The following is a 24,269-nucleotide window of genomic DNA, read 5'->3' on the forward strand; positions in this document are numbered from 1 at the left end:
AAGCCAACTTTGAAATAAAATTGTGATCCTAGTCGCACTCCATGTGACCAGACAGTGCAGACATGGTCTACATCAAGGAGAGAACATATAATCCTGAACCTCAGCAAGACAGGACGGATTTCCCTGTCACTAGAAGACAGCAGGTTGGCTCACAATGTTCTTTTTCACCTAGTCACTGACTTTCCAGAACTAGTAGGGAGACCGATCGATGTTGACGTCTTCACATTCATCAGAGATCCAGCTAATGTTGCACAGATGGGCATGCTCTTGCATGTAATTGGCTCCAAGTAGAACTCTCTCTACCATCAGCAGAATTATCTGAGGAGATTCTAAAAGTCTTCCGTCGAGGGACAGATCGAGGAAGCAGTGTAAAGGACTTCCCTTACTGCATTTGTTGTTATTTTGTCCTTATTTCTTCATACTGATCAGCGTATTATATGTCCTCAGGACTGAAGCAAATCTGAGGAGTGGACTGGGAGCTTACTTACTTTGAACATGCTCAGTAAAAAGACTTACTGAAGTGTTCTTTGATTTGATTTTTTCCATAGTCTAGCAAAGGAACTGTATCCTGAAATAAGAGACAATGCGTCACCCGCAAGAGGGGGGACACTTGTGGAGCACCTGAGACCCTTAGCCACAGAGTCCTAAAGACAATATTGTGTAAAGGAATACAATAAAACATTGACATTTGATGAATGATCGAGATGGGGATCCATAGCAGCAATCTGGTCCTGGCGCAGGAGGAGAAACAACCACGCTTCTCTGGAAGTAAATGCTGCTGCCTCACATACAGGGGAATAATGTATTTGTGTATCATATTCATCATTGTTTTACTGTCATTCAGAATTGCATTTTTTATTGGTGCGCAAAGCATTCCAATTCCAGTGCACCCACCTAATGATACACACATGAAACCCACAAAAGCACCCAGACCTTACATCTAGTGCTCAGATCATTCCAGTCCCTAGAAGATCTGATGGTGGGATGAATGAACTTGAAATGGATGTGCTTAGCAATGATACACACACACTTGTGGTAACAAACAAACAGAGGTGCCGGCGACAGGGTCGGCAAAGAATGAATGGAGAAAGGTTACTGACAACCACACCCATGCAAACACGGAGTGCACACACAACAGGCCTAGTGTCAATGACTGCAGAACCACAAGCCAAAACAGTAGAAAAGAAGAGACTGCTTGCCATAAGAAACTCCACAACAGGCATTGTGGAAAGTCAAGAGGAATCGGAAAAGAAACCAACAGAAATGATAATGATAAACACCTCTGAGACAACACTGAGGGAGACAAAGACAAACTCAAAGAAGATCTCACAAGCACAACTAATAGTAGACGCAGTATGGCCGTCATTATCCAGAGAAAGGAAAAGACTAAAGGAACTGAAGAATAAAACCCCAGAGACAGTAGTTACAAACATATATGTTGCAACACAAGGGATAAGTACAAGTTCTACGACACAACCATACACTGGACCAGTGCCAGGGTGGTTGGAATGAACATTTGTAACCAGCAGGAGAAGAATGTATGAAGAGATGGAAAGAGCTGCCAGATGTTTGTCCACTCAAATGACGCAGATGAGGAAGCCTGCATCATGGACCGGTATACCTGAGAATGCTCCAGCAAGAAAGAGCCATATAGAGGCGGAGTCTGCTGCAGAGTCTTTTGGACAGTGTTGGGCAGAGACCCTACAGCGTTTTCTCCAGTTTCCAGTCAGGGTGGATATACCCTTAGTCCTCTTTCTACCTCTACTCTGAGAGGATTCAAATTACCCAGCAAGCCGCGGAGCGGCCGCGGAGTCTGCTGCAGAGTCTTTTGGACAGTGTTGGGCAGAGACCCTACAGCGTTTTCTCCAGTTTCCAGTCAGTGTGGATATACCCTTAGTCCTCTTTCTACCTCTACTCTGAGAGGATTCAAATTACCCAGCAAGCCGCGGAGCGGCCGCGGAGTCTGCTGCAGAGTCTTTTGGACAGTGTTGGGCAGAGACCCTACAGCCTTTTCTCCAGTTTCCAGTCAGGGTGGATATACCCTTAGTCCTCTTTCTACCTCTACTCTGAGAGGATTCAAATTACCCAGCAAGCCGCGGAGCGGCCGCGGAGTCTGCTGCAGAGTCTTTTGGACAGTGTTGGGCAGAGACCCTACAGCGTTTTCTCCAGTTTCCAGTCAGGGTGGATATACCCTTAGTCCTCTTTCTACCTCTACTCTGAGAGGATTCAAATTACCCAGCAAGCCGCGGAGCGGCCGCGGAGTCTGCTGCAGAGTCTTTTGGACAGTGTTGGGCAGAGACCCTACAGCGTTTTCTCCAGTTTCCAGTCAGGGTGGATATACCCTTAGTCCTCTTTCTACCTCTACTCTGAGAGGATTCAAATTACCCAGCAAGCCGCGGAGCGGCCGCGGAGTCTGCTGCAGAGTCTTTTGGACAGTGTTGGGCAGAGACCCTACAGCGTTTTCTCCAGTTTCCAGTCAGGGTGGATATACCCTTAGTCCTCTTTCTACCTCTACTCTGAGAGGATTCAAATTACCCAGCAAGCCGCGGAGCGGCCGCGGAGTCTGCTGCAGAGTCTTTTGGACAGTGTTGGGCAGAGACCCTACAGCGTTTTCTCCAGTTTCCAGTCAGGGTGGATATACCCTTAGTCCTCTTTCTACCTCTACTCTGAGAGGATTCAAATTACCCAGCAAGCCGCGGAGCGGCCGCGGAGTCTGCTGCAGAGTCTTTTGGACAGTGTTGGGCAGAGACCCTACAGCGTTTTCTCCAGTTTCCAGTCAGGGTGGATATACCCTTAGTCCTCTTTCTACCTCTACTCTGAGAGGATTCAAATTACCCAGCAAGCCGCGGAGCGGCCGCGGAGTCTGCTGCAGAGTCTTTTGGACAGTGTTGGGCAGAGACCCTACAGCGTTTTCTCCAGTTTCCAGTCAGGGTGGATATACCCTTAGTCCTCTTTCTACCTCTACTCTGAGAGGATTCAAATTACCCAGCAAGCCGCGGAGCGGCCGCGGAGTCTGCTGCAGAGTCTTTTGGACAGTGTTGGGCAGAGACCCTACAGCGTTTTCTCCAGTTTCCAGTCAGGGTGGATATACCCTTAGTCCTCTTTCTACCTCTACTCTGAGAGGATTCAAATTACCCAGCAAGCCGCGGAGCGGCCGCGGAGTCTGCTGCAGAGTCTTTTGGTCTTTGTGCTCTGCGGCGCTCTCGCGACGCCTGCCTTCTCCCTCAGAAGATCTTCCAAAAGTGTCATAATCACACTCCGGACCGCTCTCGAAGCGGAGAAAAACTGAACTAAGTCTGAACTAAGCCCGAACACACCTTCACCCTGACCACTTGTTTGGTCGCGTAAGTAACAAACCCCCCCTTGCTTTCACTTTCGCCACCTCCCTACTCTTTCCCTCCCCGGTACTCGTAAACCTTTTCTTAACTCTTTTTTGCTGCCACCCCGCTCGCTCCCCGCGTCCTCTTACCTATTCCTCCGCTCCTCCGCTCCTATTCACCTCTTCCTCTGTTTCCGCCCTTCCCCCCACTCCCCCTTCGGCACCGGCTCGGTCTACCTCGCTCGCTTCTCGTGTTCTCTCATCTCTTCACCTCCCTCTGCACTCTCACCTCCCCCCCCCCCCATCATCCCGGCACCCGCCGGGCCCCTTCCCCTCTCTCCCCCCGGCCCGACCGCCTGCTGGTCACCTGCACTCACCGCTGCCCCCCCCTTCTCCCCACGGCCCGATCGCCCGACTGTCACCTACACTTACCGCTGATTCATCCTTCCTTGCATCATCGCCGCACGAACCAAGACTCCGCTGCACCCATTGTACTTTCCTAAGCCATCTGCGACTCCACCCATTCCCGCACGAGACCGATTGGGCTAGACCGGTGGACCCTGTGGCGAATAACACTATTAAGTGACATAGACATTACCCCGAAACCCCCAGCCTATCATCCCACAAGAGACAGAAAGGGCTTGACCCTTGGATCTTGTGGTGAACAACACTACCCGGAAGCAACCACTAACGAAACCCCCAGCCTATCACCCCACAAGAGACCGAAAGGGCTTGACCCTTGGATCTTGTGGTGAACAACACTACCCGGAAGCAACCATCAACGAAACCCCCAGCCTATCACCCCACAAGAGACCGAAAGGGCTTGACCCTTGGATCTTGTGGTGAACAACACTACCCGGAAGCAACCATTAACATCAAACTAAAAACTAATAAATAACGGAGACGCCATCTCGGGGTTCTCAACCCCCCATCCTACAAGAGACCGAACGGGCCAGACCCTTGGATCTTGTAGCGAATAACACCATCAAGTGACAAAGACGACATCCCGAGACCCTCACCCTATCATCCCACAAGAGACCGAAAGGGCTCGACCCTTGGATCTTGTGGTGAGCAACACAAACCGAAAGTAACTACAACCAACAAGAGCTCATAAGAACACTCCCATTAAGACTGCAATCGACAGCTTTAAATACCCCCACTGGAGATCGAACGGGCGAAGCCCTTGACCCCAGTGGATACTAGTCCTACGTTAACCACCTCACCCACAAGAGACAGGAAGAGCTTGACCTGTGACTCCCGTGGGTGGCTTTATTACCAACGGAGCACATACTCCCCTGGAAACTGCAAGTACTGCTGAGAGACCAATAGGCCACCTTCTCGGATTAGTCAAAAGGAGACAGAAAAAGACCAGGCCCTGGGATCCTCTACCCAGTAGCATCATTAACGGAGAGATAACCTCTCTGGAAGAACTCCTAACCTGAAAGAACTGGGATCCTCTACCAAGTAGCATCATTAACGGAGAGAAAACCTCTCTGGAAGAACTTCTAACCTGAGAGACCGGAAAGGCAACCGCCTTGCACCTCAACTATACAACCCTTTCACCTACAGGAGACCGAAAGGATTATTCCTTGGATCCTGCAACTTGTCACTCTAACCTCAAATCAACAGTTCACACGCATCCTGCGTAGAAAACCGTATTATCCACCTAGAACCTGACAGTAAATTTCCTGCTACCAACCCTGCTACGTCTCACACAGAGCTTCGCTCGTCTGGCAGGTGACTCACATAAAGAACAAATGACGTCAACTAGACCTAAACAACAACCAACCGTGCGGCCAAAAACAAGACTAAGAACCAAACTATGCACAGCAGCCTTGTCTGTCCTTGACGCATCACAGCTGACGCTAGAACAATCACTTTCAAGAGCTCAATCAGCAAAACTCGCACAGAACCAGCAGATACAACACGCCTCCCACGATACTGAACACTACCTTATTGAAGATGACCTTTTCAAAGCAGAAAATGACACAACAACTCAAATAAACGCCCACCCAAGTCCTCAAGCTCAAACCAACACAACAGCACAGCCTCAGCACAGTACGCTGAAAGCTGAATACCTGATTACTTGCGAATTTGACAACAATTATGACGAAGTGTTAAGCTCAGCTCAAGCAAAACTCGTTCCAATCAAATGCCCAAAGGATAACTACTTATCTGAACCTAAAACTTATGATGAACCAACCCTGTCAGAGCTCATCTCTAACACATCACACAATCCAAGCTCTTCAAATACACCGAGACTCTTCTAAAGGAAAACATAGTGCCCGAAAAAATTACGCCTGACAGTGCAGAAATTGGCAAAAAATCGATAAGAACAAATATCATTCCATCCATAGACAGCACTAAACAAACCGATGAAGAACATTTCGATGAAAAAGAACTAAAAAAAATCTGCGACGAGCGGCTAAATGAAACACAAGATCCTTCAAACATGAACTCAAGACAAGGCCAATCTGAGGAACCAACTATACCACCTCAAGCATCAACTCGGGACCGACACCAAGAACTGTCTACAGCTCCTCAAAGGCAGACGCACAATAAAGAACCACACATACACAGCATGTATGCTGCCTCAAATTATCAGACCATTAGAGAACACACGCAAGCTTACGACGAGGAAAAGAAAAGCCAAGAGACTCCAAGTGCCGCAATAAAAGGACAACAAGTATACAAAGTCACTGACCAACATGCACTTCAAACAAACGAATACACAGGAGAGCCCAATTCATTAACAGCTGATGCACAGATTACTAACACAGATCATACAGACCCAACTGCCATTGGAATTGGACCGCACGAACCTTTTAACGGAAGTGAGCCTCACGAACTTCTCAAACCGCAATTAGAAGAACAACGGATTTCCACAACATCATGCAACTCACAAACTGTAACTCAACAAGCAAAAAAAGAGAAAGCAAGACTTGCTAAGCTTGCATGGCTGCAAACCCACAACTCAAGCAAATATCCACAAGCGTCTGAAAATATTAACAAACAAAATATAACCAAGGCTAAAAGATTATCAATGGACATAACAGAAATCGAATCTCTCATGTTAAATCTTGACAAACGAAAAGAAATATTCGGTACAACACCAGAAACTCATAATTCACAGATGACCTCAACGCCTTGTCTTTTTCAAGAATTTGGAAATAGAATAATTAAAAAAGAACACGAGAAGATCCAACCAGGAAACCATAAGCTACCCAAACAATTTAACTATGATACAGATGAATCTTTTTACACGCCTGACATCTTCAACAAAAACGAGCAGTCAAAACATGCAATATATGCCTCAGAAACCAAACCCTCAAACCCAGTAACTGAGCATAACCAACAGGATGAACACCCCATCCCCAGGATTCCAACCACGATGCTTGACCTGCAAAATACGTTGATTGCAGTGCTCTCGCAAACAATGATACCTTTCATTAAGATCCAAGAATCAATGAAGGATAACATCAAGGATCAAGCAACTCTGTTAGCCATGATTCACTCAAAGCAGATCTACATCGAGAATTTCATCAACACAATAGAAGGCCGACTGAACTCAGAAGCGGAGCAATCAAATCGCTGGCAACAACGACTAGCAGAAATGGCTAGAAGCGATCGACAAGAAAAAACAAACTTAAACTTTGAACTACTTACCCTCCTCAAAACACAGCGAGAACAACAACAAAACCAACCGATGGATATAAGACATAATCAAACATTAGTGCAACAAACAAATGAAAACGTTGTACAAAGTACAAAAGCACAACTACAAACGCCGGGCATAAACACCATTCAACAGAGAACTGCGGCTGCCTTAACTCTACATCCAGAAGTACAAGGCGACGGCCAGCTAAAAGAGAATAAAATAGAACAATACAAGATCTTCTCGAAAGAAAAAACAACCAATGCTGCAAAATCAACACACCCTAACGCTATCAAAAAACGACAAACAGGCTCTAGAGCGTTCCTCAGAACAATAATACCCACTGAACTTATTCCACAACCAAAAACAGTGGACTTGCGAGAAAAACCCAATTCAAGATCGCCTGAGAAGAAACTAGCGGGCCCGATCAATGTCACTGTTAAGCAGCTACAGAACGAAATACCACTCTTAGGCCATCAACTCAAATCAGACTCCGCTGCGCAAGAGGACGACCTACTAAACTGGACAACTCACGAAGACCAAGAACCGCAAGATACGCCACCAGATATACAATCTGAAACATCTCCAAGTTACATAATAATTGATGAATATAACAGCGCCCGAGACCTGCAAATAAGACTGCCATATGAAGACATCTCAGAAAGTTCACTACAGGAAAATTCAATCGCATCATTTGTTAGCGATGACTCTTTATCAGTGGAATACTATGATCAAGTCATGGACAACTCTCTCACTATACATACAACATTCACATCGGACTGCACTTTGCCCACGTTTATAAATCCACTGCAACAAAATCAAATCTATGAAATCCATATTGAAAATCGAATCAACAGAAAAGAACCCCTTATACTGAACAGAACAAACACTCTCAGCCTGCTTGGAGCAATACCACAACTGCAACATATAACAACAGCTGAGATCGACTTAATCACCTTTACAGATCATAAGCACCTAGACAAAATTGTCGCCGAAATCTCGAATCAGGATGACCAAGAACTAATTGCTTCATAAGACGCTCAACTTCTCAAACTTGGATTCAAGTGCTGGGCCACCACAACAACAAGGAAACTCCCGGTGAGAAACCAAAGGCCCGTTCGCACAAATGAACACCACGCCACCAATGAAAAAACGATCAGAGACAAAACAGCAGAACAATCGAACGGTCAGGATCGCCCCTTTAAAAGGATATACGATCTAGAGCTTTCAACTACAGAAACCACTTTTTCAAGAAGCTCAGTTTACTCATACTCATAACAATTAAACAACACAAATTTCACATGGTCACTTTGTTCATGGAACACAAGAGGGAATCTTCACTTATACACTCAGCCATCAAATGATCTTGAAAACTTTCAAATCATATGTCTACAAGAAACCTGGATCACCGACACACCAGCATGTGACGGCTTCCTTGCTTTCCTAAATCCTGCAATAAAAAAAAAACAAGGAAGACCAGCATCTGGTCTTCTGACCCTAATCAAAATAAATCCCTATTGGAGAGTACTGACCACCGAAAACATAAACCCTTGGATTCAGATGACCATAATAACAATAAAGACCCACCAAGACCAAAAAGAAAATGACGAAACAAAAATCGCCATATTGAATCTCTACTGGAATCCTGTAGCCAATACAACTAATGAATTCATCGACGCTGTATTTATCACAGTCGACAACCTAGCTGACACCTACAGAAACTTGGAATTAATACTCTGCGGAGACCTAAACATCAGTCTTATTACACCTAACGGCACTCCACGACGACCCGAATACCTATCGGCTAAAGCGTCAAAATGGATGAAAGAAATCCAGATTCGAGATCTCACCCTCTTAAATCATGCAAAAAACAATTTAACGCCCTTTATGCCAACATGGAGAAGAGCCTCCTCTGCAGCAATTATCGACTATATCTTTCTCTCCCAAACCCTGCAAGATTCGGTCGACATTGCTCAAACCATAGTTTGCGACAACAGCGATCACAATAAGCTAACAGTTCAGTCACACCTTACCGGACATCAAATGCCATCTCTAGGACAACCTTTACTTGAACTGGACGGTACATCATCAAGACTTCGCATTCCACAAACAATACTACCATTGCTTCCAAAGAAATTATCAACTTCCAAAAAACCGGACTTGGAAAAACTGAATTATGAATGGATTCTGCTCCCGTTCCAGCAAACAGTTGAAAATCGCTCACAAAAAACTCATCTGCATAGCTACAACGAGGAAATAGCAGCAAAAAAAAAGGAGCTGGCGAAACAGATAAGACAGCTCAAGAAAACTAGACAATCAGGAAACATCATTCAGATTGCCAAATTAAAACAAACCTACAACAACTGGAAAAAATCTCAAAAGGCAATATTACTACAAACAGATGCAGAAACAATGATGAAAACATACCGGACGAATAATACCAAAGATCTCTGGAATCTTCTGAACGAAAACCATCAAAAACAACAAAAGCTAACAGCCAACGTACCAAAGGAGACATGGGTCAGTTATTTTTCAACTATGTACGCAGCTCTTCCTCACCCACCTGAACAAGAGGAAAGTAAAATCAACACAAAATGGTCAGTACCTATTTCATATGAAGATCTCCTATTCATGATCAATCGACTTAACACCTCAAGAGCGCCGGACCCTGATGGTCTTTCGAATGCCATGCTCAAACAAGACCCCTCGGCATGGGCAAGTTTTCTGCATAAGATAATTGATATTATAAACTTACACAACCAAATTCCTAGTACCTGGAAAACGGCAACAATAGTCCCCATACACAAGCAAGGCCCGCGTGATAACCCACAAAATTTCCGCCCCATTGCCTTACTCGATCCTTTAGGGAAACTCTTTGCATCAGTCCTACTAAAACAACTCACTGCCTGGGCCAACTCGACCGGTAGATTCTCAACACGGCAAACTGGATTTACTCCCAATCTTGGAACGAACATCAATCTCCTTCTTCTCCATCTCATTAAACACGAAGCGATTAACAGCAAGACCATGATATACGCCGTGTTCATCGACTTAAAGATGGCCTTTGATGCAATATCTCGGCAAAAATTATGGGCGAAGCTTAAGGCATGGAACTGTCCTCCGAACATTCTTGAGCCCATCAAACTACTATACTCAGACACTTCAATAAAAGTCAGGCTCACAAAACAAGGAATGACCACTGAAGCAATATCAACATTTAACGGACTAAAACAAGGATGTCCTTTAGCAGCGACTCTTTACAACCTCTACACATCAGATATTGAACAACATCTGAAAAACGATAGAGCAAACCCCCCAAAAATCAATTCAACCCCTGTATCCATAATGGCTTATGCAGACGACATTGTCTTAATGGACAAAACCCCATATGGCCTGCAACTCTCACTCACAGCTCTGAGCAACTACATGACCCATAATGATCTAACAATCAATATCACTAAAACAAAATCTATGCAATTGACGAAATTTCAAAATAAAGCTAAACAACAACCCACCTTCAATATCAATGGAAACAAGTTGGAAAACGCGACAACATTCAAGTATCTTGGCATCACGATTAACCAATCAAATACAGAAGCAGAATGGTTGGACAAAATTGAACAGAAGGCGCAAGCATTAGCACGCCAAGGCTGCATCCTACACAGAAAATTCGGAAAGTTTTCATTTAAACCGATAATTGCGTACTACAAGCAAAAATACATTCCAATAATAACTTATGGCACTGAAACAATGCTGAACGCACAAGAAGTAAACTGGATGAAATTTGAGGCTATATTTTGGCGTAAGATTCTATCATTACCGAAATCGTACCCCATGCCACGAATAAGGTACGAACTTGCAACTCAATCTATCGGTTCCATAGTACGATGGAAACGTCTGGACATCTATCGTAAACTCCTGTCCGACGACAAGACACCAGCAATCAACATCCTCAAAACTAAAACGGCGACCTTAAATACCACAGTTCTATCAAAATGGAAAAAATCTATCACCAAGGAAATGGAACAAGAAGAAATATCTCAAGAACTTTTAACGAAGCGTCCCCAACATGCCAAAGTCAAACTCCTACAAAATGACTGGATCAAAACCATCGAACAGAAAAACTCCTATAAGCGGACATTATATTGTAACAAGGACAACAGAAAACTAAATGAACCACAACCATACCTGCGATTATTTCCCGATCCAGTGATTAGATCAACATTTCTGAGAATCAGATTGAATATCCTGCCGACAAACTACTATTTAGCCATAACAAACCAGATCCCGAAAGCAAGAAAATACTGTCGGTTTTGCGAAATTGAAACCATACCGGAGACCATATTCCACCTAGTCATGGAGTGTCCAGCGCTGGCAGCTCAACGCAGGCAATTTGGTTCCCATTTCGATCTGGCTTCACAAGAATTGGACGAAGATGAAAGATGGAATACTATCCTCAGCGGAACAAATAACAAATACATATTTACAGTTGTCCGTTTTCTGACTAACATTCTGGATCTCAAGCAAAGAAAATTGTAAAGCCCTTCTTAGATTTTCTTTGATATCGTATACGATTCACAATGATGCAAAAGTTTATCACTAAACTAAGACATCAAAAAAAAAAAAAAAAAAAAAAAATAGATGCATTTAGGGATGTAGTCATAGCAAACTACATGAGAACACTACGAATCAAGAGAGGCATGCATGGAGATGACAATGAACTAAACGACTACCTAGACAAGACAACACCTTTGGGAAACAACATTTGGTACCAGCATTTGAAAGAAGTTGGAAGACGAAATTCAGAAGGGGATTGCTTTGTTTGTGCACTCCTACCATACAGCACGGGGAAATCTAAGATCTTTGTAGCTGTAGAAATGGATGTCCAGACAGCACATTGTCTGTCACACATATCAATGTGCAAGACCAGAGGCCGGTTCATGGGTAGTGATGCCTCATTAATATGGGCAACTGAAACAGCCTATCCCGATGAAGATGATTATGTTCAAGACATTAAGACAAGAAACAGAGCTCATACCAGGAATCATGTGATCAGGTACGAGAAGCCTGGAGTTAAAGGAGCAGGAATAAGATGGGAAGCGAACCCGAGACTAAATGGCCAAGGAAAAACTCCAGAGGAAGCTCGAAAGTGGAAGAATAGAGCCCAAATGCAGATTTGGGGAACAGTGCTTTCACCAGATGGGTGGGAAAAAGGAGTGGTGATTTGCAGAGCTTGGGTGATCACTGGACTCTACAAAGAAACGGTTCACATTGTGCAGAATGGCTGCAAGCCATTGTGGCTGAAACTTGCAAAACTTTTTTTTATTTTTTTTTATTTTTTATTTGTGTATGTTCATAAGAACTTTACAAAAAAGATAGTTGGGCAGAGAAAACAAAAAAGTGCAGTGACTACACAAGGGTGGGACCCTTATCCCTTTATCCTCGTCAGAGTATGTTGGAGTATTTTGATGGTTGCTAGGAGCAAGGAGGTTCGGTCTCCTCCGATCAGTCTTTGCCAGCAGATATCTTCGTCCCACCCACATTCCTCTAGGCCAGTGGTCTTCAAACTTTTTTGGCCAGGGCCCCCCTGAGCAAAATTTGGGCAGGTCGGGACCCCCCAGAAATGCCAAATGGACAGTATATATTGCGCGCCGTCACCTGCTCCCATCAAAGTCGCTGGGCTCCCTCATCCCACTCCTACCCAGTCGCTGGTCTCTCCCCACCCCATCACACACCCAGGGCTCTCCCCACTCTGCTCCCATCACTATCCCATGGTTCCCGCCCATTGTGCTCCCACCATAGTCCCTCGGTTCCCCCATCCCGTTCCCAACACAGTCTGAGGGCCAGTGGCGGCTGGTGAATCTTTTTTAAGTGTAGGGGCATTAAGGGGAGGTTCGGGGGGGTTTCCCCCTGTGAATTTTTTTTTAAATAATAGGTTAAAATGTTGCATTGTAGAGCATACTTTTAACAAAAAATGGGTAAATAGCCAAACAGTTTGCAATTGTTGCTGGGAGTCCAGGGGGCAGGCATTGATATTTTATTTCTATCGTGCTCGTACACAAGTGTTTCAGAGCGTGACAAGGCAAGGGAGGGGAACAGAGGAGAATAAAACAGCGATCTTACTAGGCCCAGTGACATTGAGAACGCGCAAGTGTGAGGGGAAAAGTGCATGGAAGGGGGGAGAAGTGGAAAGTGCGAAGCAGAGGAGAAACAGATAAATAACAATAAATAAATAATAAAGGCAACAAACAGTGGTAGTGCAGCCAGCAATTTGCAAGTGCTACGTTTAAGGCAGCAGACAGGGTAGGTCTGATAAGTGCAGGAAGAAAGATGGTTCTCCTCAAGTTTTAGAGTGGCAGGGCGCTGTTCCAGAGGGAGGCCCCAGCCGAAGACGGAGATCTACCCCCAGCTCGTTTCTTTGATAAACGACTGACCCTGAGGGAGTTGGAGGTAGAGGAGTGAAGAGCTCGAGAGGGGAGGTATTTGCGGAGGAATAGCTGAAGGTATTTTGGACTGAGGCCCCAGAAAGCCTTGTGGACAAGGCAGAGGGTTTTGAATGATAGATGTCCGGTAAAAAGATACCATCCCTGTCCCCTGGGCCCCACTGGTCCTAACACAATGAACATGATTATGTGTATATGCAAGGCGCTGCACATTCATACAGCAATCACTCTATCATTCACATGAGCATCCATCACCATACACTCACTCATAACGCATCCATACACATGTTTAAATAAAAACAATGAACATAAACGTACCTTCTGCATTGGCCTGTGTGTGGGTGCTGCTCCAGCTGCTCTGTCCGTATGTGCGAGGAGGCGCAGGAGCTCCCCCTCGGACATACAGACATGCAGTGCCCCAGCCAGCATTTCCAATGAGCTATGCAATGCTGGCGAAGCAAAACGCCCCAGCACTTGCATGGCTCAGTGAGCATGTGCGGCTGGGGAACTAAACTGAACTGTCAAAGGGAAACAGTGTTTCCCTTTGACAGTTCAGCCAGCCCAGGAGCACTCCATTAGCTGGATAAAGCAGCTGAGGGAGTGCTCACTGTTTCACTGGGCTGGCTCCTTAGCTCCTCCATAATGGGTGAGGGGCCACTATGCAGTTAGTAATGTTGACCATTGTTGCTGAATATATCACAATTTACTTACATTTTAACACAAAGCACCCCTTTGGGTACTATTGAAACAGTGGGCTTCATAACTACTCTGGCGGTAGCTGTGCCGGTAAAACCGGCACGGCTGCCACTGGAGTTGCATCCGGGTCTGGCACCCGCGAATGGGCAATTACTAGGTCATGCCGAGTTAGGCGGACATGATAATTGCCCTTTCGAAGGTGCCGGTAGATCCCCATTCCCATTTGAGCCCCATATGGCTCAAATGGGAAGGGGGAGCTCGGATGCACCGGCACCGTTAATAACGGTGCTGGTGCATCCGACGAGCTGAGGTCAGACCTGGCGGGGGCTGTCAAGAACCCACGAGCACAACTCTTACTATGGCGGAACGGTAGCAACGGTGCCGGTAGCTTACCAGCACCGTTGTTACTGGTCCGCCATAGTAGTAATGAGGCCCAGTCTGTGACTAAAGGAATGAATATCCATTTACAACTGTGGGCCACTTTTTCATTGTTGCCTGAGACAGTTTCATGCTTCAGCCCGCCCATGTGGGCCACCCCTGCCCATTTCTTCCAATCTAAAAAAAAAAAAAAAAAAAAAAAAAAAATATCTTTTTTCATGCTGAGCTCTCAGGGCCCCCCTGGGATGCACCCGCGGACCCCTAGGGGGTCGCGACCCACAGTTTGAATACCACTGCTCTAGGCTGAAGTGCTTTATGTAGGCCAATCTCAAGTCTAGAGTTTTCGGGCATGACAGCAGTAAGTGCCTGATGGTTTCTGTCTTGGCTTTGCACAGTCGACACGTACTGGAGTCTGTTAGGCCTCTGATGTTTAAAATTTCGTTGGTTTAAAGCAGGTTCAACCTAGTCCTTAGCATGAAGTTGCGTGCCCCCCTATTTGGGAATTTTTGGAGGTACTGCATTGGCTCGTTTAGTTTGGAGAACGAGGGAGGTAGGTGAAAAAGGAGTTTGTTTCTGGTTACTAAGTCTTGAGTTTGGATCCAGTCTGTTTCTTTCATCTTCTTGTAGACTCTCGACGGATTTGTAATGAGATCAGCTTCCGAGCACGTGACTGAATCAAGAAGGGACATGTTTTTATCTTTCCAGCTTGTTAGCATTTTGACTTTGCCAGATTGTAGTTCTTTGTTCAACAGGCCAAAGATTTAATCACTATCGTCCATGATGCATTTCCTAAATAGCCTGAGTGAGTTTAAGTTGACTGTTGCTGTTAGTGATAATAGGCCTAGCTCCCGGCGGATTGCAGCAATAGATGTAGAATTCGGCAGACCCAGGACCGTTTTCCAGAACCTGCTTTCCAATTTTTGCCAGGTTCTTTCTGGGATCGTTGGCATAGCCTCGGCTCCGTAGGTGATCGAAGGGACAACTTTTTTCTTGTAAAATTTTATTACAGGAATGCAGTCAAATTTTCCGAATTTTGAATCGATAGCCTTTCTTTGAGAGGCTAATTTCTTTAGCTTGATTTGAAGGGCGTTCTGCATGGATGCCTCATTTTTCGAGGAGTCGATCTGGACTCCCAGGTATTTGTAATCGGTGACCCTCTCGATCACATTTTTCTCAAGGAACCATTTGAATTTTTCTGAGGTTTTGTTCTTCTTTTGGCCCGCTTCCAGTATCATGATTTTTGTTTTCTCTTGGTTTATTTTTAAGTTGTTTTCAGCAGTGTAGCTCAAGAGATTGGATAACTGTCTCTGGAGGCCGATCTGGGTCTGATCCAGTAGTATTAAATCGTCAGCGTATAACAGATGGCTTATTCGAGGATGCAAGTGACGGTGGAAAAGTATGCTCCGGATCTTCTGAGGCCCCGTAGTCGCTAATGTATGCAAGAAACAGTGCAGGAGCTAGAGGGCAACCCTGTTCTACCCCCCGTCCTATCTGGATTTCATCTGATAGGGTACCTCTTTGGGAAAGGCGAACCCTGAGGGTGGTGTCCGTGTGGAGGGCTTTAATTGGTTGTAGTATTTCCTGTGGGCAGCTCCACCCCTCCAATTTTTTCTACAAGCGAGACCTGTCGACAAGGTCAAAAGCCTGGGAGAGATCGATGAAGGCAATAAAGATCCGAGATTTTCTTTCCCAAGCCTTGCTTTTCAAGGTACTGATCGCTAGAATGTTTGCCGCCGTGCCCATGTTTTTCTTGCAGCCCGATTGGAACTTGTCGTTGCATGGGGCTGATTCGGCCCAAGATTGAAAACGGTTCAGAAGCAAACTCCCGAAGACTTTTCCAATGCAGTCTAGCAGTGCTATGGGACGATAATTTAGAGGGTCAGTGATGTCCCCCTTTTTGTAGATGGGGACAATGATGGCTTTTGTCCATGACGGCGGCAATGATTTCTGCTCAGAGCATTTCTGGAGGATAGACGCTATCAGCGCGGCCCATTCCGGTCGGTTTGCTTTCAGATCGATGTTTGAGATCCCATCCGGGCCCGCTGCTCTGGAGATCTTCAGTTTTTTGATGTGATTGCTGATTTCTTGTTGGTCATCCAGTTTGAGCCAGGCTGTCATCTGAGATGTGTTGTTCAGGAGGGCGGTTGGGACGGGGGCTTGGAAGACCGTGGTGAAGTGTGTGATCCATTTGTGCTCCGGCATTGCGTTGATTGTCGAATTGTTGTATGAAGTCGCCACAGATTTCAGCAAGGACCAAAATTCTTTGACTTTGTTGCCACAGATGGCTTTTAACATGGTTTCCGCGTCTTGTTGGTATAGTCGGTGTTGATGTTCTTTCACCCATGATTTGTAGGTTGAGATTGCCGATTTTAGTTTTTCTTTATTCAACGGATGGGTTCCCAGCTGTCTTTTAAATTTGCAGAGTTCCCGTCGTTTTGCCACCAGGATGATGTCGTAAGTGTGATTTGGAGAGATGGAGGACGGGACTTTCTGTTTTGATTTCACCACATGTTTTAGCAACAAAGGCACGTAGTCCAGACAGTTGGCGCCCTTGGGTCTTCCTTCCCCGGTATAATTTGCCAGCAAAGATGTGACCGCTCGAGTTGTCAAGTTTAGGCGGTTTCCACGGGCGTTTGGTTCCACTTCCATGGCGTACGATGTAGGCTCCTTGAAGTGATTTGCCAGAGACATCGTCAGCTGGTTGTGGTCGCTGGCTGTGGTCTTTCGAACTTCAAAGGTATTTACTTTGCTCAAGAGGGGTCTGGATACATAGATGTAATCTATAGTCACGTTTAGTGATCCTTGTTCCCAAGTCGGCAAACGCTGATCGTTTGGGAAAACAAAATTCAGGTTATCGGACTTTCTGGAGGACATCAGAGAGGACCATAGACACCCTCTTTTCACTGCTGTTGTTGTTTGAGAGGTTGCATCCGGCATTCGCGACTCCTTGGAGCATTTGGCATTCAAGTCCCCACAGATTATGATTGAAGAGACCTGGTGTATTACTTGAATTTCGTCAACCAGGTTTCATCCATCATTGAGAGGTAGGTCTGGTGGTTGATGGCAGCTGGGTTCCAGTAGGTATTAATCAGTGCTATTTGTGATGGGTTGGAAAGGTTTTTTTTGGCCCAGTCGAGTAGTACTGCTAATATTGAGAGGTTTGATTGAAGAGTGGACTTGAGTGTCAGCCCGATTCTCTGTCGGCAGGCCAAAAGGAGACCTGATGTCGGGCGACCCAAAACCCCTTTATTGGCTGGGGCCAAGATAGTGTTGTATCCATCCATAGCCAGGGTTTGCCTAAGCCAGGTCTCTTGGAGACAGATGATGTCAAATGAGGCTAGGTTTGCGTCGCCCGTTGTTGTAAGGTGTAAGTACCCTCTTGTGTTCCATGAGCAGAAGTGTAGTGAAGATGTGAAGTGGTCGACTTTCCGTTTTCCCGGGACTCAGCAAGCTGACCTGCGGATTGCTATTTTGTCACTTGGGACAGAGCCTTTGGGAGCCAGGCCCACAGCCCCTGTAGTTTAGCAGCTGATTTTGAGGACGTATTAACACTCTCTTTAGGTGCTCTGGTGGTTGACCTGTTTCTCTGCACCGTGAGCACGGTCGTGGTCAAGTTAGGTAGATCTGCGTTTGGCTGTTTGGGCTTCGGGGTCTTTGCATCGATGGACTTTGTTGGCTTGTCGCGCCTGGGTTTATCTTGTGTATTTCCACAGGGGCTCGCCTGTGGCTTAGAGTGTAATTTTACCACTGTTCGAGTGAGTTCCGAAGTTCTTCGATGCTCCACTCTCTTCTTTTTGTCTGGGGTTCTGTCCTTACGAGCCGATTTCCTTTCCGAGCGAACCTTCTCCAGATGTTGGCTTTTTTGAGGATCCCTTTGCACGATGTATCCTAGCGCAGCCAAGTCGTTTGTTGCTCCCGCAATTACCGTCTTGGTGCGCTTTGACGCTGCGTGGATATAGGCTTTCGCTCTTTCGTTTGAGTGATATGGGTCGACTATTTTTAAGTCTGAGGACTTTATTTCCCTGAGGGCTGGGATCAGGCTGAATAGCGTGAGTATCCCTCTTCTATTCAGTATTATGTCATCGTCGTTTTCAGAATGCTGTTCGAGCTTGATGGGAGATTCCCTAAAGGAGTCATGACTTTTTCGGTGTTGCTCAGTCCTTGAAGTGAAGTGGGGTCGCGAGTGTTGCCCCCTTTTGTCGGATTTCTTTAACTCCGAAGATGAGCCTCCTTTAGGCTTTGAGTGGTGGTCCTGGTTTCGTCTCGTGGACTGTTGAAGATGTTGGACGCCAGAGGCTGTCTTTTTGCGAGTTGACCGCTCGTAGGCTGATGGAGATATGAACGACACCACACGAGAGCTCGGAGGGCTACAGGGGCTGGAAGGTTTCCGACGTTGGAGGATTTTCCTACGCTCTTCCAGAGTGGTAAATTTGTGTGCAAAGTCCTCTTCAGACGATTCCTCAGAGGTTTCTTTCTCAGCTCTTTGTTCACATTCGAGTGAAGAGGCCTGCGGATTAGATGGTTGGGGCTTTTTTCCCGCTTTTGTCCGGTGATATATCTTGAGTGACGTCTAGGTGCTGAGAGATGTTCATCAAGACCTAATCTGCCAGGAAATCATCTGATGTTCTGGGGGAGGCGTTTGATGCCTTTGATGTTTCTTGGCTTGTGGCCGGACTCTGGGCCAGGTTTATTACTTTCTCTTTTTTTTTGGATGAGCATGTACTTTGTTGCTTGGCTGAGTTTAGTTTCTGGGGTTTGGATTTTCCCCCGGGAGCTGATTTTTCTGGTCTCGGACCTGTGAACAGGGGGTACGAAGGGTCTTCCACCCTCCCTGGCAGTTCCAGGGGAAGCGGGGCATTGGCAGTATCATCTGTAATGTCAATCACCTCGTGCATTTCGGAATTTGGAAGGCCGAGGTTCGATGACTGATTGGCGACGGCGCTGGAAGGAGGAGATAAAAATTGCACTGAAGGGTTTGAGCCTCCCGGTTTGATCCCCGAGAGGGATGTAGTAAGAAGGATTGCAAGATCGTTATGTCCTTGTTCCACGTCCAGCCTTAGGCCTTTGAATTTATCGTCTAAGGCTGTGATGTATCCTTCCAGGAAAGTTAATTTCGAGAGCATTGCTGCTTGGATCGAGGTGTTGTCTTTCAAGTTTTCGTTAATACCTTCATAAAGTTTGGTAAATGGGTTCATTGAAATGGTGACTGCTGACATTATTGATAGAAGGTCTCTCTTGTGTTGCGCTGGAGAATCCATTGGCGCGCCCTGGGGGAGGGGGCGCTGTTTGGGAGCTGGAGAAGGTGAATAGGACTCGTTTAGGAGCCGTCTTACTACCGGCGAAGATGGTAGGTCAGATAGGCCACCACTGAGTCGCCCCGGAGGCTGTGGTTTGAGTAGAAGGTTGGTTGGAGCGCCTTCCTGCCGGGTGCCGACTGGCCGATCTTTGTTTGTCCAGGGTGAGCCTGCGTTGTGTGTGGGAGTTTCAGGTTTCTGTCCATTTAACGGTAGTGTTGGCCTCTGGGTTTCTGAGGCTTGTTCCTGAAGCAACTGTGTCCCTGCCTGCCTTGAGGTTGCTGGGAAGGCTTTAGATTTCTGCAGGGTTGATTTTAAGGAACCGTCAATGTGAGTTTGAATGGCTTTAAGTTTGACAAGAGCGGGGATTTCCAAAGGAGAGGCTATTGGCGTCACGCCGGTGAGCTTGTCAGTGGCTAGGATGTCTCGGTCAGTTTCTGGTGTTTGTTTTGGCGGTTTCTCCTTTTCAGATACGATCTGGGGCCCCAAATCAAGATGGGGGATCGAGTCAATTTGCTTTAATGATTTCTCCTGCAGAGGCTGTTTTGGGGATGGAGGAGATTGTTTGTCATTTGCGGAATTTTGGGGCTGAGCACGCAGGTCTCTCGATAAGCCCATTTTACTCGCTTTTTCTGAAGGTTGACAGGTTTTAATTGCTTCCAGGATTTCCTCATCGGTAAGGTCAGTTTGCCTGGAGTGAGAATCTGGTGCGAATGCATGAAAAAAGTCAGTTACGAGGCTGGCAACCGATGGCTTTATGGATTCTGAGATCCCTGTTTTTTTTGGTGGTTGACCATTTGTTTTATTTTTTGGCATCTGCAGCCTGTTTGTACGTTTTTGTGTTTTGTTGACAGTTTTTGGGGGTACTTTCTTCCTGGAGGCTCTGGTGTTTCCTGTGTCGGGGGATTCCGCCTCTTTCCTACTGCGTTTTTTTTTGTTTATCAGGCCTGCCAAACGGTTAGGCAAGGGCGTCGTAGGCTTTCCCAGGCCAGAGTCCTGGTCTTCATTTCCTGGGGTAGCCGAGACACTGCACTCGTCTGCCGAATGACAATGAAAAATTTTGGGTGGCATGCTAGAGTGCACTTGGGCTACTATTTGTAGCGCCACACTGGTGACTGGGTTTGCCGTAGTGGAAACTGGATGCTTTTTGAGACCTCTCTCCTCCCCAGAGGGCTCTTTCGCTCCGTTTGGTTGCGAGGATACTAGATGCAAGTCCTCCTCGGCGAGGGGCGTGGCCTTATGACCACCGAGCCCATCCGAGTGCTGATCACGTCCTGCAGGGGGAGGAGAGATGGAACCAGGCTCCTCCCCCTGAAAGGCCCGCGGCTCCGTGGCCTCGCTCGGGACCATTTGCGGGGAAGCCATTGCCGAGAGCGGGGATGCAGGACTTCGCTCTCCTAACAGGCAGGCTTGCGGCGTCTGCTCAGCGCTCCCCACAGACACGAGCTCCCCCCCCCACTCACGGTCCTCGATCCTCCCTCCGGAGGCCATCGGGTCCCGGAGCTGTGAGGGTGGCGGGCGAGGGAGCGCTGGCCGGGTGCCGGCGAGGTCCGAATCCGAAGCAGAATGCAGGGGAGCAGGAACGTGTTGGCGCGGGCGAGGGAGCGCTGGCAAGGCTCTGACGAGGTCCGATCCGGCGCTGGAGGCGAGGGACCAGGTACATGTTGATGCGGGTCCTCTGCTTCTGTAAGACTTGTTTTTGGCAAGTTTGTTGATGTTTTGGAAGTTTTTTCCGCAGATTGTTCAAAAAAGTATGTTTTAAGCGGGCATTTACTGTTGTTGCTGCTGGGGGTTTTAGATGTTTTTTTTTGACAGACTCAGCAGATGGTGTGGTTGTGCACTATGTTGTTGTAGGGCTTTTGCAGCGGGGCGTGGGCACGCGCTTCTCAACAGGCGGCCCTCCTCTATTTCCACGGGTTCGTGGTCCATGGCCATGGAGGGTGAGCACGCTGGCGTTGTGGCCAATTCAGCCATGCACAGACTGCCACAGACTGCAACTCTGCAGCCAACTCCGCGGCCGCCCTGCGGCTGAATGAGGTTTTTATGGGTCCACCCACAAAATGAAAGGCTGGAAACTGTAGAGAGACTCCGGTCTCTGGGAGGAATGGAGTGACTGCCACAAACTGCAACTCTGCAGCCAACTCCGCCAAAACTATTGACATGGGTCGAAGACAGAGGAGGACCCTTGCAGATAGTGCCACTAGAAAGCCCAAAATTCTGCTTCAGGAATAATGGCACTAGAAAGATGGGAGAGAATAAGAACTGTGGACGAGTTTTTGACGCTCCAGGGATGGTGCATGGAACTGCAGTAATTATGGATCATTATTGGGCATGTGGACCCAAGACATACATCAGACTGCCAAGAGACTGCGGAGGTATATGCACAATAGTGGATGTCCACGTTCCAGCACTAGTGATCCCGAAAAGTGACCTGAATATTGAAAGTTTCCCGAAAGCAGATGCTCACCTGAGGAAGAAGAAATCTGTGGAACTGATTACTCGGATGAAGAGAGAGAATTATTTCTCTGCAAAATCAGAAGAAGCCTTTCATGCAATCCCATATGAACATAGGCTGTTCAGCCTCACCTCATCAGTGTTCACAACGATTTTTATGCCAAAAATCCAAATTGGAGTAAATACTAAATGGTTGCAGATAACCAGATGGGAGTTACTGCAGACGATCAACACAACCATAAAAGGATTCAATGCGATCAAAGAAGAGCTGAGAGCCATCTGACTGATGACTCTTCAGAACAGATATGTCCTTGACATGATCACAGCCATGGATGGAGGAGTTTGTGCAAAAATCGGAGAATCATGTTGCACATTATACCATCTCATGATGAGGAGAATGGAACATTAACAGAGGCCATAGGTATGCTGAGAAACCAGCAGAACCAGATTGTCTATGAAACTGATGAAGTTGATGATGACAGCTGGTTTGATCACTGTTTTCATGGGTTCCACAATGGATGGCAGATGTATTCAAGTTCCTGGGAGCCCTGTTACTAATGATATTGCTAGGATTTTGTGTTATCAAGATAATAATCTCACAATGCCAGAAGACTGCGAAGAAAGCCATAGGGATCAAGATCATGATTGATGTCCAACTAGGATGAAAGCCCAAAGACTTGACTGATGAAGAAATAAGAGACTTTGTGAAGGCCAGTATTCACGCACCAGAAGGAACAAAGTTTCTCTATCCCAGGAAGCACAGAAATTATGTGGGAAGATGGGTTTACTATAGCCCAAATGGACAATGTCAACTAATGACATGGAATAAAGATGAACATGGAAGAACAGCAGGAAGCCTGAAAGGAGTAATAAAAATATGGACTCGAAAGAGACACTTCTTCAAACCATCATGCACAGACCCCGAAGATGAAGAAGGAATGAACCCAGGTGATGGAGTGAAGATAGATACAGAAGAATCGAGTAAGTTGAATCCAAAGATGGAGGTGAAAGTGGTTGATGAATCGCCCAGAGGGGGGAGTGTAGAGGAGGTCCCAAATAAAGCCTGCACTCCAGTCGCCCATTTTGAAGTACCAGGAACGTTCACACCAAAATATGTGACGTATGATGAACAGATAAATCAATAGAGAGCCGCAGTAGGGCTCTGCCCAGTACCTATTAAGAGAGCAACACCTACTGAAATACTGATACCAAGAAAACCATGGACAGTAAGGTACCCATTAAGGAAACCTTACCAGCAAATGAGACAAAAAAAAGATTGCCTAAGTACAGTCCCGGAAGAAACCAAAAAGGTCTTAATGGAAGACAAATGGTGACGTCACGAGGACCCGGACTGACGTACAAGTAGAAGAAATGACAACACGAGAATGACACCCAGAGATGAAACGCTGTGAATAAGGATATTGTGAACCTAAAAGGGGAGAACGATGTTGAAATACAAAGAAGCTTAAGCTGTAAATAGGATGAAGATATTCAACCAGCTAACACCTGTACATATGCTGGAACTGCTAAGAAAACAATGCAGCTTGCAAAGTTAAGTAGAAGAATAGTGCGGCAAGCGCCATTATACATAATCTACCTCAAAACGAAGTACAGCATTATAGGTGTTATTCCACTTATTCCACTTTGAAAACAAAGTAGAATCAACCAAGGTTACTAAAGGCCGAATGAGCAGAGATTCATATTCTAGCAAAATGAGAAGAGACGGCTGAATCGAAACTCGGCAGATGCAACTTGTGCCAGGAGAGCCAACGTCATACCGATAGAAGGAACAAACAGTAGCTACATATAATTGGAACTTAAGAACAGAATATCCTGTCTCCGAAAAGTCAAGATAAGGAGGCGTAGGCAGGTGGCAAGCTGAATAAGAATCAAATGCACAAATTAAAAGAAACTAGACAAATTCACAGTGTGGGTAGCACGTGACAGCTGAGTGAGGAGAAGCATGAGTTCACACCTACGCTTGGCATCCACCCAGGCAGAGCTATCAGAACTTTCCCAGATAGAAGATG

Source organism: Ambystoma mexicanum, chromosome 14 (genome assembly GCF_040938575.1).
Source record: "Ambystoma mexicanum isolate Mex_15411 chromosome 14, UKY_AmexF1_1, whole genome shotgun sequence".
Classification (NCBI taxonomy): domain Eukaryota; kingdom Metazoa; phylum Chordata; class Amphibia; order Caudata; family Ambystomatidae; genus Ambystoma; species Ambystoma mexicanum.